Below are 17,959 nucleotides of genomic sequence, written 5' to 3'. Positions count from 1 at the left end.
ATCAGATGTGGTGACTGCTGAGGGCTGACTTCCCTGTGTTCTCAAGTGGTGGAAGGGGCAAGGGAGCTGTCACTTCCTGCTACAGTCATAGTCGAAGCTACAATTTTTCCAGTGGTCATGTACGGACGTGAGAGTTGCAACATAAAGAAGCACCAAAGAACTGATGCTTTCCAACTGTGGTGTTGGAGAAGACTTGAGAGACCCTTGGACTGCAAGGAGATCCAACCAGTCCATCCTAAAGGAGATCAGTCCTGAATATTCACTGGAGGGACTGATGCTGAAGCTGAAACTGCAATACTTTGGCCACCTCATGCAAAGAGCTGACTCATTGGAAAAGACCCTGATGCTGGGAAAGATTGAGGGCGGGAGGAGAAGGGGATGACAGAGGATGAGATGGTTGGATGGCATCACTGACTCGATGGACATGAGTTTGAGCAAACTCCGGGAGTTGGTGATGGACAGGGAGGCCTGGCGTGCTGCAGTCCATGGGGTCGCAAAGAGTCAGACACGACTTGGCCACTGAACAACAACACGAATAATCCCCTTGGGGTTGGATTTCTTTCTTTCTTAAATAGCTTTACAAAGTTGTGTCAGTTTGCACTGTAGGGCAAAGTCAATCAGGTATACATATACATATATCCAGTCTTTCTTGGATTTCCTTCCCATTTAAAGTGGTGCTGGGAAAACTGGACAGCTATGTATAAAAGACTGGAATCAGAACACTCCCTGACACCATACAAGTAGTGTTAGTGGTAAAGAGTTGGCCTGCCAGTGTGGAAGATGGAAGAGACGTAGGTTCAATTCCTGGATCAGGAAGATCCCCAGAAAGAGGGCATGGCAACCCACTCCAGTTTTCTTGCCTGGAGAATCCCCATGGATGGAGGTGCCTGGTGGGCTACAGTCCAGGGGATGTCCCAAAGCATCGGACACGACTAAAGTGACTGAGCACACACGCACACACACACATCTAATAGAGAAAGGCAAACTCCAAGCCCGTGCATGTTACCGCTTGAAATACATTTGTCAGATAACATCAGAGATGCAAGGTATTGTCTAAAACCTTGCTGGCATCTCTGAATTGCTGAACTCACTTCTGGATTTCTTGAACTCACTTGCAAATTTCTGAACTCACTTCGGAATTTCTGAACTCCTGAATTCCTGAAGTCATTTATGGATGTCAAGTCAGTGGACCCGTTGAATGGTCGAAACCAGCATTCCCCGATTCTCTTTGGCACCGGTCACCAGTTACCGGAAGATAGTTTTTTTCCACAGAATGGGATGGATGGTGGTTTCACGGTGATCCAAGGACATTGCATTTACTGTGAACTTTATTTCTGTTATTATTACATCAGCTCCACTGCAGATCATCAGGCGTTTTAGACCTGGAGGTGGGGGACCCCTCCCCTACCTAATTAGGTTAACTATGCCAGCGGATCTAGCCCCATGCCCAAGAATTTGCATTTGGAACAAGCATCCTGGTGATGTTGACTTCATTGACCCAGACACTGTATTTTGAGAATCCCTGGTTGAATAAATGGGAAAAATCTAAATGTCAAATAATTTTTCTTTTTATTTTTTTTGAAGACACAAACTGATTTATTTTTTATTTCTTTTTATGTTAAAGGCAATTATTATTTTTTATTTTTTAATATAAATTTATTTAAGTGGAGGCTAATTACTTTACAATATTGTATTGGTTTTGCCATACATTGATATGAATCCGCCACAGGTGTACATGCATTCCCCATCCTGAACCCCCTCCCACAATGGCCTTGGGTCCCGTGAATGTATTCATTTATCCCAGTGATTATTAGATAATAACTTGCTGCCTAAGTGGTTACTTTTTTTTTCTATTCATTTTATTCTGCTTATTTATTTTTTAAGCTGAGTAGCTTCTTAATGACTACGAAATGAAAACATCATCCTCACTTTGAAATTGTTTTGCCTCAGGAAACAGATCAACAAGACAAATCAAAACAGATCAAACTAAACACATCAACATGCTAAATAATATCAGTGGAGTGATAACAAATCTTAAGCTGATATATTAATGTACATTATGCCGTACTTAAAGGAAACTGCTGAGAACTACACTCCGTGCTGTATCTTTTCTTACGGTGTCAAGAAGCAGTGAAATTCTAAAGCTAAACAAATTGTGACAAGCATATTTAGCATCACTACAAAGGGAAGTTTTTGGAAAGCAAACTAATCAAAGCATCTTAGCTAAGTAAGCAAATGGCCCTGTATCTGCTGATAGAACAATTAAACCAGCTTTTGCCTCTAATTAAGAAAGATACATACACCCCAGTGTTCGTGGCAGGCCTATTTACAATAGCCAAGACATGGAAGAAGCCTGAGTGCTCACCAGCAGGTGATTGCTTCAAGGCTACATGATACATATACAAGGAATATTACTCAGCCATAAAAAAGAATGACGTTTTGCCATTTGAAGCAACACAGATAGACTTGGGGGGGCGGGGCGTTGGGCTAAGTGAAATAAGTCAGACAAATACTTAATGATCTCACTTATATGTGGAATCTAAAAATTTTAAAAGATACGTAGCAAAAATAAGCAGACTCAGAGATGCACAGAAGAAGCTAGTAGTGACCAGTGGGGAGAAGGAAGCAGGGAGGGGTAATACAGGGGTAAGGCATTAAGAGCGGCGAACTATTCTCAATAAGAAAAGCTACAAGGACATATTGTACACAGGAAATGTAGCCAATATTGTATAATGCCTATAAATGGAATACAACCTTTACAAGTTGTGAGTTACTATATTGCACACTAGTAACTTATATAATGCTTCCCTGGGGGCTCAGCTGGTAATGAATCCTCCTGCAATGCAAGAGACCTGAATTCAGTCCCTGAGTTTGGAACATCCCCTGGAGGAGGGCATGGCAACCCACTCCAGTATTCTTGGGCTTCCCTGGTGGCTCAGAAGGTTAAGAATCTGCCTGCAATGCAGGAGAGCTGGGTTCAGTCCCTGAGTTGGAAAGATCCCTTGGAGGAGGGCATGGCAACCCACTCCAGTATTCTTGGGCTTCCCTGGTGGCTCAGAAGGTTGAGAATCTGCCTGCAATGCAGGAGACCTGGGTTCGACCCCTAGGTTGGGAAGAAGTGATTGTGCAACTATATAGTTAAATTTGAAACAAAGTACTTCACGGGTAATTTTTTTAAAAATAGCAAAATTGGGCCAGGAGCAAAACTGGCATGAGTGACACAGAACTTGTACGTGAGTGCAAGGACAATCACATATGATATATTTCTCTCTCTTTCCGTCTCCCTCTGATTTTTTAAATATTTATTTATTTGGCTATACCGCCGGGTCTTAGCCACTGGACCACCAGGGAAACTCCAACATGTATTTCTGAACATGCTCATCTTATGCTGAATGTCCTGGGGAAGCGTCCTTTGCTAAATACATTTCCCGAAGATGATTCCATGACATAATTAATCCCTCTATCACATCTGCAGCCATGAAATTAAAAGGGGTTTGCTCCTTGGAAGAAAAGCTATGACAAACACAGCATATTAAAAAGCAGAGACATGACTTTGCTGACAAAGCTCTGTCTAGTCAAAGCTATGGTTTTTCCAGTAGTCATGTATGGATGTGAGAGTTGGACCATAAAGAAAGCTGAGTGTTGAAGAACTGATGCTTTTGAACTGTGGTGCTGGAGAAGACTCTTGAGAGTCCCTTGGACTGCAAGGAGATCCAACCAGTCCATTCTAAAGGAGATCAGTCCTGGGTGTTCATTGGAAGGACTGAAGTTGAAGCTGAAACTCCAATCCTTTGGCCACCTGATGTGAAGAGCAGACTCACTGGAGAAGACCCTGATGCTGGGAAAGATTGAGAGCAGAAGGAGAAGGGGACGACAGAGGATGAGATGGTTGGATGTCATCACTGACTCGATGGACATGAGTTTGAGCTAGTTCCAGGAGATGGTGAGGGACAGGGAGGCCTGGCGTGCAACAATCACATCTGACTTTAAAAGTTATCTAATCATTGCATTGTGTTTTTCTTTAAATGCAGATAAACTAGTTTTCTGAGTTGCGGATATATGCACAACAGACCTTCCCCGTTCAAAAATATCTTCTTCTGTTTAATCTTCTATTAAAGTTTTGCTGTACATCAAGCGCTGGTCTGTGATTTGTGTCCTTCTCTCTTAAACCAGCTTTCTGTATTTCTGGTCTGTATTCTGGGAAATCTTGGGTCATTGTGAAGGGGCTTACCTGTCATTTGCAAATAACAGTTTCAAAGAACTTGTTACTATTCTGGTTATTTAATATCATATATATGCATGCATTATTAATAGAATATATATATATATATATATACCAGAACTTAACAAATACAGACAGCCAGACCACAGGTGTGGGTTTTTTTTTTCCTCCAGCACTCTGTTCTCTCAATAGGAAACTAAAGATATTTTAGGGAAAATTCTGTAAGAAGTTGTTTGCAGCCCTGAGAATACACTGCTGTCCTCCCATGATTGGGTAACTTATTTCCTCATTACTATCTATGTGCTGACATTGCAAGTACGTACTTGTTGATGTATTTCTGTTTTAAAAGTATGACTATTTTATTGAATGTGTCTTCGCAAACACAAAAACCAGCATTTCCTGTATTACTAGCTAAAATGTTGATGAATCGTACAGAATGTGAAGCAATATTTTTGCTGCTTATATGAATGAGTTGTATGTATACATATATATATAGTTTTATATATTCCATAAAATTCTATATATTCTGCAGCCATATATATGTACAGTTTTATAGATTCCATAAAATGAAATTCTATATATGCTGAGGTGTATTATTATTCCTACAGAGTCATACATGTATATATAGTTTTATATATTTCTAAAATACAATGCTATATATTCTGGTGTATATTATTATTCCTTCAAAGCATGCTTAAATGAAAGCAAGATGCTTGTTTTTGCCAATGGAGTTATAAACAAGCAACCGTCTTTTGAAAAGTCATATGTATGTATATATATATATAGTTTTATATATTCCATAAGACAAAATTCTACATAATGTGTAGTGTATTATTATTCATACAGTCATATATATATATATATGGCTTTATATATTCCATAAAATAAAATTCTCTATGTTCTGAAGTGTATTATTCATACAAAGCTTGCTTAGATGAAAGTAAGATGCTGGTTTTTTCCAGTGGAGGTACAAACAAGCAATCGTCTTTTGAAAGGGTCTTAGTCTGGCTGTCCCAGAAACCTGTACCCAACCAAGACATCGATGTTGCAAGTACTTTGAGAGATAGGGGCCAGTCATGCCAGTAACGGGCAGTTTTTCCCATCCTTCACCCCCCGGGGTAAAGGGAGGCCTCCTTTCTCTGTGGAATGCTGGTTTCCAGTTCAGGTTGAGGCTCAGAGTGACCCCAGCCCCGGAGCAGAGTGGTAGGGTACCTGACTCCAACTTCCGTTACGTAATTGGTGGACGCCTATGTCTGGGCACTAACTGGCTGGCATATACCTCTTACCTGCTCATCCTGAGGCCAACCCATGCCCCCATGGCCAGGAAAGAAAAAAAAAATATATCAAGTAAATGAGAACCCAGCCACCAACAGTCCTGACGGCAGAGTCAGGACTTCACTGTCAGGACACTTCACCGTGGGACATTGGCTGCTAAGGAGTCAGTGCCAAGGTCTTCATGTCAATCACTGCTTCCCTTTCACTCCACTGCTGGAGCCCTTTTTGGTTTTACTGTTTTCACTCTGTTGCTTACTCCTTGGAAGGAAAGTTATGACCAACCTAGACAGCATATTAGAAACCAGAGACATTACTTTGCCAACAAAGGTCTGTCTAGTCGAGGCTATGGTTTTTCCAGTGGATGTGAGAGTTGGACTATAAAGAAAGCTGAGTGCTGAGTATTGATGCTTTTGAAGTGTGATGTTGGAGAAGACTCTTGAGAGTCCCTTGGACTGCAAGGAGATACAACCAGTCCATCCTAAAGGAGATCGGTCCTGGGTGTTCATTGGAAAGACTGATGCTGAAGCTGAAACTCCAATACTGTGGCCACCTGATGCAAAGAGCTGACTCATTGGAAAAGACCCTGATGCTGGGAAAGGTTGAAGGCAGGAGGAGAAGGGGACGATAGAGGATGAGATGGTTGGATGGCATCACCGACTCAATGGACATGAGTTTGAGTAGACTCTGGGAGTTGGTGATGGACAGGGAAACCTGGCGTGCTACAACTCATGGGGTCACAAAGAGTTGGACACAACTGAGCGACTGAACTGAAGTGAACTTTCAGAGAAAAAAAAAAAGCAGTCAGCGATGTTTTTTTGTTTAGAAATTCACTTTGTGAGTAGCAGAAGGTATTACGAGTGGATGGAACAAGCAAAAGACAACTGAGGGACTGACTTAGAGAAAAGCAGTGACAAAGGCACATCAAAAACACCAGGACGTATCACCTCACACCTGTCAGAACGGCCGGCACCAAAAAGACGCCTGAGGATGGGTGCGGACACAGATGTGGAGGAAAGGAAACCCTCGCAACCCTGTTGCTGGGAATGGAGCCTGGTTCGGGCACTCTGGAGAACAGCACGCAAGCTTCTGAAAAGGATTAAAACTAGAGCTACCAAACATTCTGGCAATCCCACTCCTGGGTATTTATGGGAAGGAAATAAAGTGATTCTGTTGAAGAGGTGTTTGGACTCGTGTCCATAACAGCGTTGTCTACAGTTCCCAAGACATGGATGTCAAGAGATGAATGGATAAATAAGACACGGTACATATACTCGATGGAAAGGTGAATTCTTTATCCACTGTGCCACCAGGAAAGTCTTAAAGGTTTTTTTTTTTTTTTTTCTGATGTGGACCATTTTAAAAGTCTTTGCTGAATTTGTTACAATATTGCTTTTGTTTCACGTTTTGATTTTTTTTTTTTTTTGGCAGTGAGGCACATGGGATCTTAGCTTCAGGGATGGAACTTGCACTCCTGCTTTGGAAGGCAAAGTCTTAACCGCTGGACTCCCCCGGGAAGCCCCAGATTAGGGCTATTTTCTTTTGAATATATAACCCTGCATCCTGTACCAGGCCTTAACAATAATCTCCCTCCTTTACTAGGTGGTTAACTCCTGACTGAATTTCTATTTTGTAAATTGGATCGCAATTTTAACGAGTCATTCAGGTTAAAATTGCTCATGGAGCCTTGAGTAAGCCACCCACTGTCTTGGGAACAAACGGGGATCAGAGAAGTTAATGGATGAGTTTCCTTCATTCCTGGAGGTTGAATGCTACAGGGAGAAGGCAGAAAACACGCCAACAGGTAAATATGTTAAGGAAAATGTTTGATTTTAAAAGTTGTATTATCTGGCATATGAAAGACTTGGTAACCTCCTGCAGTCTGGTTCACATCCCTTTAATTTACTCACATATTTTTCATAGAACAAACACCTTACAGTTCTGTGTTCTGGCTTTATCACACTTTTGATAAAGTGTGATGGCATTATCTTAATTGAAAATCCAACATTACCTTACGCTGTTGACTGCACATATTTCTAACGATGGTTACCGCATTTTAAAAACGATCCTTAAATGGAAACAGAAAAAAAATTAGATGAGACCATCATAGCTGAGCCTGTGTTTAAAAGCCTGTATTAATTTCCCATCAAAGTCAAATGGATCACATTGAACGCATTATGAAACGTTAGTGATGCTGTTATTACCCAGGATCTGTAAATAACGCTGGTTGCTTTTTGGAGTCAGAAGTCAAATACTGGTTTTTATTAGGATTGTTCCCCGTAGGCAAGTGTGTCTGTGTGTGTGTGTGTTAGTCGCTCAGTCGTGTCCAACCCTTTGCGACCCATAGACCGTCGCCTGGCAGGCTCCTCTGTCTATGGGATTCTCCAGGCAAGAATCCTGGAATGGGTTGCTGTTCCCTCTCCACAGGATCTTCCAGAGCTTTATGATGCAGGGAATTCAAACCCACTCCTCTGTGACAGCTTTCAGGGGTGGGCCGGGGTGTGAGGGACGTTCAAGCGGGAGGGGACATACACATACCTATGGCTGATTCACGTTGGTGTGTGGCAGAAGCCAACAAAATATTGTAAAGCAATTATCCCGCTTTTAAAAATCAATTTAAAAAACAATATACCATGCATAACAGCAAATCAACAAGGAAATTGCCAGTTCCAAGGCTATCAGTTTTCCAGGGAAGAAGGACAAGCGTTAAAGTAGTGGTTTTAGATAAGAACCAAAGACACACAGATAACTGTATGTGTGAATCTGCGTAATATCTAACTTTCTCATCACACAGCGTAGGGCAGGCTCTTAATTGCTGTCAAAATATATAGTGTTGATAACACTCAACAGTGTAAGCACCAATTATGCCTTCTGGTGTCTGCTGATTAGTATAGAAATATTCAAACTCATTATTGTCAGTCCGAATCCTTTGATATTTAGATTATTCCCTTTTTACTGTCTTACCCAGATTAAAGATATTATAATGTTCAGTTGTTAAAACTTTAGCCAGAGGCTGCCATAGTGACATGTCTCTCTTTTTCTGTTGACACAATTTTTTTGACTTCATCTTGAAAAGAAAAGAAAAAGAGTCCTCTAATTTAGAATGATTAACTCAGGTTTATTTTCTGCATTGGCTTTGAGAATTGAACCTTTCATCTTTATAATGATATAGAATCCTTTTTTTGCCTAACAAGCGAAAAGAAATGAATGAATACTTTCTTTAAAAAAAAAGCTTTTTGGTTTCTGTTGGAGGCATAGCCAATAAACACTGTTGTGACAGTTTCAGGTGGACAGCAAAGGGACTCATACATAGACATGGATCCATTCTCCCCCAGACTCCCCTCCCATCCAATGTCATGTCCAACATGACATTGAGCAGAGTTCCCTGTGCTGTCCAGCAGGTCCTTGCTGGTTCTCCATGTTAAATACAGCAGTGTGTCCATGTCCATCCCAGACTCCCTGACCATCCCTTCCCCCATCCTTCCCCAGGTGACCATAAGGTCATCACAGAGTATTGAGCAGAGTTCCCTGTGCTGGACAGCAGGTCCTTGCTGGTTCTCCATGTTAAATACAGCAGTGTGTCCATGTCCATCCCAGACTCCCTGACTATCCCTTCCCCCATCCTTCCCCCTGGGAACCATCAGGTTATTACAGAGGATTGAGCAGAGTTCCCTGTGCTGTCCAGCAGGTCCTTGTTGGTTATCCGTGTTAAACACAGCAGTGAGGAATACATTTTTTAAAAAACTCAATGAAGAATTCCTGCACTGATTTAGAAGAAGAGACAGCTTATTCCTAGGAAGTATTTCTGGGAAAGTTAGACAACTAGAGCTTATCCCAAGGAGGAAGAAGTTGGCTTTAATCGGACTGTCATCAGTGTGAAGGTATCCAATGTAATTTTAGATCATTGGTGGGGTATGCATTTTTATTTCAGTGGTACTATAGATACAGGGGCTTCCCTATATAAAGAATTTGCATGCAATGCAGGAGATATAGGTTCAGTGTGTTGGGAAGATCCCCTGGAGGAGGAAATGGCAACCCACCCAAGTATTATTGACTGGAGAAACCCGTGGACAGAGGAGCCTGGTGGACTAAGTTCCGTACGGTCACAAAGAGACAAGACTGAGTAACACTTTCAGGTGTTGTGGTTTTTTTTTTCCACAGACACACAGTAAGTACATTACTAAATAAATAGGAACATAAAAGGGATTCCCAGATGGTGCTAGTGGTAAGCAACCCAGCTGCCAATGCAGGAGACGATAAAAGATACAATTCAGTCCCTGAGTTGGGAAGATCCCCCGGAGGAGGGCATGGCAACCCACTCCAGTGTCCTTGCCTGGAGAAGCCCGTGGACAGAGGAGCCTGGTGGGGCTGCAGTCCACGGGGTCGCACAGAGTCGAACCCGACTGAAGCGACTTAGCACACACGCAAGATCATAAGAATGTATAGGAATGATTGAAAGCTCAGAATAAGTCATTCTTCCATGGACACGTCTTTAAAAAAAATTTTTTTTTTTTTTTTAAATTTTTGACTGTGCTGAGTCTTCAATGCTGCCCATGGGCTTTTTTTTTTTTTTTTTTCTCCTTGTAGTGTGTGGACTTCTGATCAGAGAGGCTTCTCTGGTTACATAGCGTGGGCTCTAGGGTGTGTGGGTTTGAGTTGTTGAGGCTCCCCGGTTCTAGACCACAGGTTCAGTAGTTGTGACACCCAGGCTTAGCTGGTTCGTGACACGTGGGATCTTCCCGGACCAGGGATCGAACCCGAGTCTCCTGCATTGGCAGGCAGATTCTTTACCACCGAGCCCCCAGGGAAGCCCTCTATGGGCACGTTTTACAAATACAAGTGAAAATAGCTCGGCAATTTCTTACCCTCGCTGGTGGGTTAATTGTTAAAATGTTATAGCATCAGACTGAACGCTGGGGCGTGACATCTATTTTAACAAATGACCGGCACGGTCTTTTCCTCCTAATTATGTGTGTACAGCGCTATGCTTTATTGCAACATGCCTCTTTATTACTTTCTTCCTTGAACCCACTTACTGGATTACTTACTCACCAAGCTATCTTTAGCTCTTCAGGTTTTGTTAAAATTTTCTCTCACACAGGCATTACGTTTGCCTCTTGGGTTTCAACATCCACCACCTCCTTGCCACAGAGCTGAGAAGAAACAGTATAATATACATATACAGACTGTATATATTATACAGACTGTATCAATTCTGTAGAATTTAATTCAGAGGATATATCCTATCTCAAATAGGTTTAAATGCAGGCTTTTTCGATGAAGTTCAAGTCATATCCTTTGACTCAAGCCCTTGTTTGCTTATCAGTTCAGTTCAGGCGCTCAGTCGTGTCTGACTCTTTTGATCCCTGTGGACTGCAGCACACCAGGCCTCCCTGTCCATCACCATGTCCCAGAGTTTACTCAAACTCACGTCCATTGAGTCCGTGGTGCTATCCAACCATCTCATCCTCTGCCGTCCCCTTCTCCTCCTGCTCTGAATCTTTCCCAGCATCAGCAAAGAGACATTTGGGGGATAGCAGCAATTCTTGCTGCTCAAGGGTGTTATAGATTAATACCTATTAAAAATATTTTGAACTGTTAATAATGAATAACTGGATATGTGCTTGATACCCAATTTATAGTTTACATTAAATAGGTTTAATTTATGTATCTATGCAACTTGTATAAGTACTATATATAGTATATACTTTTTATGTTCATGTAAATTATATATATATGTTTTTATGCAGTTTTACAACATACACGTATATATGACTGAAGTGACTTAGTACAGAACACAAATGTATATAATTTGTATATATACATATAAGTTGTACAAATGTATGCATTGTATACATATACAAATTGTACATTGCTGTTTAGTCACTCAGTCATGTCAGACTCTTTGCAGACACCATGGACTGTAGCCCACCAGGCTCCTCTGTCCATGGGAGTCTCCAAACAAGAATACTGGAGTGGGTTGCCATTTCCTCCTCCAGAGGATGTTCCTGACCCAGGGATCAAACCCAAGTCTCCCACATTGCAGGCACATTCTTTACCACTGAGCTACCAGGAAAGTCCAAATCTGTTTAAGCATAAATTTCCTGGTGGCTCAGACGGTAAAGAATATGCCTGCAGTGTGGGAGACCTGGGTTCGATCCCCTGGGGTGGGAAGATCCCCTGGAGGGGGAAAGCACACATAGAAATTATAAAAAATTTTATGAGAATATATGAATTATGCTTTCTATACAAATTGTATATATATATATATATCTGTGCAAGTTATACAACCTGTATAAAAATATATAAACTATGTTTTATATAAAGGAACAAAATATATATTGAGAAAAAAATGTGAAAAGAATGCAAAGTAGATCTTGCCTCATTTGATTTTATTCATATTCTTTAGTAACTCTTCTATAGCCCTTTGAGATTCACAGAACGAAATCCCAGGTGTCAAGGAACGGTGAGAAAATTTACCTTGAGAAAATATTAGTTTGAATTTTCTTTCCTACTTTTCTATGAATAGGTCCACGGACAAACACAATTACTGATAACATTGCAAACGAAGCGTCCTCTATTTTATCCGCTTATAGGTTGCCTCGGAGAAGGCAATGGCAAGCCACTCCAGTCCTCTTGCCTAGAAAATCCCATGGATGGAGGAGCCTGGTAGGCTGCAGTCCGTGGGTTCGCTAAGGGTCGGACACGACTGAGTGACTTCACTTTCACTTTTCACTTTCACACATTGGAGAAGGAAATGGCAACCCACTCCAGTGTTCTTGCCTGGAGAATCCCAGGGACGGGGGAGCCTGGTGTACTTCCGTCTATGGGGTCACACAGAGTCGGACACAACTGAAGTGATTTAGCAGCAGCATAGGTTGCCTATGTCATCAATCTGTTTATCTATTACCTATCTCATCTATGTATCTGGCTAGCTGATTATTATTATTATCTTTCTGTCTCTCCAACTACCTATCTGTACATCCATCCATCTATACGTCTATCCATCCGTTGGTCAATCCATCCATTCCATCTATCCATACATCCATCCATCTGTACATCCATCAGGCTATTTATCTGCCTGAAAATCTATTACGCGTCCATGTATCCATCTATCGATCTATGTACCAAGCTAGCTATTACCTAGTAATCACGTATCATCTTTCTAAATCTTGACGGACTAGCTCAAATACAGCTTTGTCTTTGAAGCGTCTGTTAATTGCAACAATTGCGTGTAAGGAAAACGATGAATCAGGGGTTGAGTGAACCCCAGTGTTTTTCACTGTCTTCTTCTCTGCTAAAATATGCATCTTGTTATCCACCTTTTTTTTTGTTGAGCACTTACTTTTATCCATTCACACCGTAGGCAAGTGTTAGTCGGTCAGTCGTGTCTGACTCTTTGCAACCCCATGGACTGTATCGCGCCAGGTTCCTCTGTCCGTGGGATCCTCCAGGCAAGAATACTGGAGTGGGTTGTCATTCCCTTCTCCAGGGGATCTTCCCGACCCAGAAATCAAACCTCGGTCTCCTGCCTTGCAAGCAGATTCTTCACCCTCTGAGCCTCTGGGGACGCCCCACACTGTAGGTAAGGCGAACCTAAAATTCTGAAATCATGTCAAAATGGAGCTCGTAATGAACTCGTCATCTAAGCAAGCTACTCCTCTTATATGTTTGGTCATTGCTATCTTCTTGTCTCTGCTGCCTACTATCAAAGCTTTGCGTTCACGATAATAAAAATAATACTGTAAAAGTGTTTATATATTTGTATGTGATAGTAGTATAACTGCAGACAAGGCAATGGCACCCCACTCCAGTACTCTTGCCTGGAAAATCCCATGGACGGAAGAGCCTGGTGGGCTGTAGTCCATGGGGTCACTACAAGTTGGACACGACTGAGCAACTTCACTTTCAATTTCACTTTCATGCATTGGAGAAGGAAATGGCAACCCACTCCGGTGTTCTTGCCTGGAGAATCCCAGGGATGGGGGAACCTGGTGAGCGGCCGTCTATGGGGTCGCACAGAGTCGGACACGACTGAAGCGACTTAGCAGCAGCAGCAGCAGCAGAACTGCCTGCTATTTTTCTTTGTTTTACTTGTTCTGAATTGGAATATAAATGCTTTCCAGTATTCTTAGTTACACGTGTATACTGCTATACAACAAAGTGAATTAGCTATAGGCACACATATACCCCCTCCCTCTTAAGCCTCCCTTCTACCCACCCCACCCGCCCACCCACCCCTCTGGTTCATCACAGAGCACCGATCTGAGCTCCCTGTGCTCTCCGGCAGCTTCCCACTGGCTAGCTGTTTTACACATGGTGGTGTGTATACGTCAGGGCTACACTCTCAATTCATCCCACCTTCCCATCCCCTCCCCGGTGTCCACAAGTCTATTCTACCTGCATCTCTATTCCTGCCCTGCAAATAGGTTCATTGGTGCCATTTCTCTAGATTCGTACACGTATGTCTGTGCTAGACACGGTTTGCTTTTCTCTTTCTGACTTGCTTCACTCTGCCGTAGACTTCTGCATCAACATTGAAGCCTTTGAAGGCCAAGCGGCAGTGTCTGGATCTCCGTTTATCATCTCTGGCCGATGCTGCGAAGCCGGCAGTGGGCAGCAGAGTGGAAGGCGGGCTTCTCGGGCCCTTCTGAGTCTGTCTGTGTCACACGGATTTGGCTGTGATGACGGGGTGTGTGTCTGTGTGTGTTCACATGTGGAGTGGCATGTCACAGGGAAGGGTAGGAGTGTGGTTTGGTGTGCGTTCGATGCAGACTTCCAACACCGCGCTAGAAAGCGGGTATGAGATTCGGGGACAGACTGAAGGCCCGGGAGATATTCCACGCCACACGGAGCTGTGCAGTGGGGTGAATTGCCCTGTGCCTTCTTTACAGCATAAACGTAGAGTGAACTAGAACCGCGTTTCACAGGGGCACATTCTAATCCTGACATGCTCTTGGAGAAGACTCATCAGATGACTGATTTAGACTCCATGAGCCAGACTATAGATTTCCTGAAAAATATGAGGGCCTTGCATCAACATCCTGTTATGCTTTTCATTTCTTTCTTTTACTGAAATATAGTTGATTTGCACTGTTGAGTTAATTTGAGGTGTCCAGTAAAGTGATTCAATTACATAAAGATGTATTTCTTTTTTTATTCTCTTCTGTTGTAGGTTATTGCAAGATATGTAGTTCCTTGTGCTGCATATTAAGTCCATGTTGCCTATCAATTTTATATCTAGTAGCTTGCCTAGAAAATCCCATGGATGGAGGAGCCTGGTAGGCTGCAGTCCGTGGGGTCGCTAAGGGTCGGACACGACTGAGCGACTTTACTTTCACTTTTCACTTTCACACATTGGAGAAGGAAATGGCAACCGACTCCAGTGTTCTTGCCTGGAGAATCCCAGGGAAGGGGGAGCCTGGTGGGCTTCCGTCTATGGGGTCACACAGACTCGGACACGACTGAAGTGACTTAGCAGCAGTAGCAGCAGCAGTGTGTCTATTTTTTAAATAAAAATAGATCAATGTGATCATTTCCTGTCAGATTTGTCTTACTTTTGGCTATGTCACCCTATTAAAGGCCTTTTTAAATTTTTTTGTTAAATCATGAAACTATGATAACCTTTACAGGAGACTTGCAAAACACAGAAGAAGATTCCATGTAGTTCCACTGTATGTTACAATCATTTTTTAGGTAGGTAAATTAAGACTTTTAGTTGGAACTTCAACACCAAACTCTCAAAAATTAATAGGATGCATACTCTAAAAGGTAAAAGGATATAAGCGACCTGAAAAGCACAGTGAACCAATTCAACATAATTAAGATTTACACCATTTTCACACAACAGAAAGATTCAAATGCTATTCAAATCCCCATAGACTATAAACTAGGAGACGTTGGAACAGATCCAGGGACGTAAAACAAGGTGCAGAAATTCCACAGTCTGATGGTATGGAAATCATACAGAGTCTGCTGTCTTATCGGGTAGCGTATGTATTTTAATTCCAGCGTTCTAATTTATCCCTCAACCCCCCTGCCCCTTTGCTAACCATGCGTTTAGTTTATACCTCTGTGAGTCTGCTTGTTTTGTAAACAAGATCATTTGCATCATTTTTTGACATTCCACATGTGAGTGATATCTCGTAATATTTGTCTCTGTATGGCTTACTTCACTGGGAATGATCATCTCTAGGTCCATCCATGTTGCTGTCAATGGCATCGTTTCCTTCATTTTTATAGCTGAGTGCTATTCCATTGTGTATATATATATATGGAACTACGTCTTCTTTATCCATTGCTCTGTCAATGGACATTGAGTTTCCCGCCGTGTCTTTGGCTATTGTGAACAGCGCTGCTATGAACATTGGGTGCATGTGTGTTTTCAAGAGTCCTATTCTGTATGTTTCACTGATAAAAACAGCTTTAAAATCAAGCTGATTCAATATTCCTTGCTACAGGACAGGGCCTTCCATAAAGGAAAATTTGTAATTTGTGAAAAAGTGCCAGCGTGGGTCGCTCAGTTGGACCCGACTCTTGACGACCCCCATAGACTGTAGCCCACCAGGCTCCTCTGTCCATGGGATTTTCTTCAGGCAAGGTTACTGGAGTGGTTTTGCATTTCCTTCTCCAGGGAATCTTCCCGACCCAGGGATGGAACCCATGTCTCCTGCACTGCAGGCAGATTCTTTACCGACTGAGCTATCTGATAAGACAACTAAATATTCATATTTAGGGTGGAGGACAAAGGGTCTCTTTGAGACCAAAAAAAAAAAAAAAACTCCGGATTATCTCTTTACAGAAAAACACTCTTGAACATATGGACATCTTCCACATAATTTAAAGGGACTAACTGACAAAGCCCCATGTGGACGTCTCTCATAAAACCAGACAAAATGGGGTTTAAACTCTGTGGGAACATTTTCTGAGTTCCAACAAGCTCCTATGCAATAAAGAACCACCATTGCAGTGTCATATAGAAGTATCATAAAGCAAACTAAATACATTCACCAAATGGAATTACCTACTATTACTTAAGTAGGTATCATAGAGAGCCCTACTTGAAATATCAGAGTATCATAAACAAGACTAAATAAAATCACCAAATAAGATTACCTACAGTTACTTAAGCATGATTTTTTAAAATTCTTCTTTACCTCATTCATGTATTCATTGCAAAAGTTGGGACACATTTTTCACACTCAGTGGCCTTCTCTCTCTCTCTCAAACTGTAACTCAATTTCATTAAACTCTAATGCTTGATAATGAAGGACGAATATTTATTTAGCTCCGTTATGTAAATTCCCTGCTATCTCAAATTCCAGACATCCAGGTGATGAGACATTAAGTAATTTTGAATCAGGTGAGGATATATAAATTATCAGACTACTTAGTAAAGTAAAGTTTGCCACATCTTTTTTTTTTTTTTTCATGTAGAAAAAGTAATGGTTATGGGGGAAGGTCCTGAAAAAACTAGGGAATATATGAATTGATGCTTTCAAATAAGGGTACTGGAGAAGACTCTTCAGAGTCCCCTGGACTGCAAGGAGATCCAAATCAGTCTATCCTGAAGGAAATCAGTCCTGCATGTTCATTGGAAGCACTGATTGATGCTGAAGCTGAAACGCCAATACTTTGGCCACGTGATGCAAAGAACTGACTCATTGGAAAAGACCCTGCTGCTGGGAAAGACTGAAGGCAGGAGGAAAAGGGGACGACAGAGGATGAGATGGTTGAACGGCATCACCGACTCGATGGACATGAGTTTGAGCAAACTCTAAGAGATGGTGAGGGACAGGGAAGCCTGGGGTGCTGCAGTCCTTGGGGTCGCAAAGATTTGGACACGACTGAGTGACTTAATAACAAGAATCATGAATCCGATTACATGACATTCTGGAAAAAGCAAAGCTGTAGAGACAGTAAGATGATGAATGTTTACCGCCCCCAAAAATAACGGCTTCATCCATTTATCCCACGCCCCTCTCTTCCCCACTAACCATTCATCATCTTGGGACATGGGAGGAATGGATGAAGCAGTTATTCTGGGGGGCGGTGAAACTACTCTGCAGAACAGTATAATCATGGGTCCAGGTCACCATGCTTTTGTCCAAACCCATAGAATGGACCACACCAAGACAGAACACTGGTGTAGATCATGGAGCCTGGATGATGATGACATGTCTATGGAGGTTCATCAGTTATAAACAATGTACCGTCTGATGGGGGTTGTTGTTAATGAGGGACGCTTTGCATCTGTAGGGCACAGTGGATGTTTGCAAAGCCTCTGTACCTTTTTCTCAAATTTGGTGCGAACCTGAAATGGCTCTAAAAAGAATCCAGTCTTTGAAAATAAAATGGTAGTAGCAGAGAGATCTGGCAAGGTGAGCCATCTTAGAAGGTGTCCGTATGTTTGCCCTAGAAAATAATTACCTTTAAATGGGGTCATGCATGCATATTAAGTCACTT

At 42.1% G+C, this 17,959-nt stretch overlaps 1 long non-coding RNA gene across 1 annotated transcript in view; it reads left to right on the top strand.

The window, feature by feature from the left end:
* Positions 1-17,432, top strand: part of LOC129564128 (uncharacterized) — a 52,661-nt gene extending 35,229 nt beyond the window's left edge. The window contains exons 4-5 of the long non-coding RNA XR_016036786.1: positions 7,097-7,298; positions 14,017-17,432. This is a non-coding gene — a long non-coding RNA (uncharacterized LOC129564128). The remainder of the gene's footprint in view (positions 1-7,096; positions 7,299-14,016) is intronic.
* Positions 17,433-17,959: the final 527 nt, after the last annotated feature.

Source organism: Moschus berezovskii, chromosome X, assembly GCF_049115385.1.
Source record: "Moschus berezovskii isolate FMDL1 chromosome X, NW_MosBer_1.0, whole genome shotgun sequence".
Taxonomy (NCBI): domain Eukaryota; kingdom Metazoa; phylum Chordata; class Mammalia; order Artiodactyla; family Moschidae; genus Moschus; species Moschus berezovskii.
Note: the sequence above shows the minus strand (reverse complement) of the source record. Positions and strands in the feature narration are given on the sequence as shown.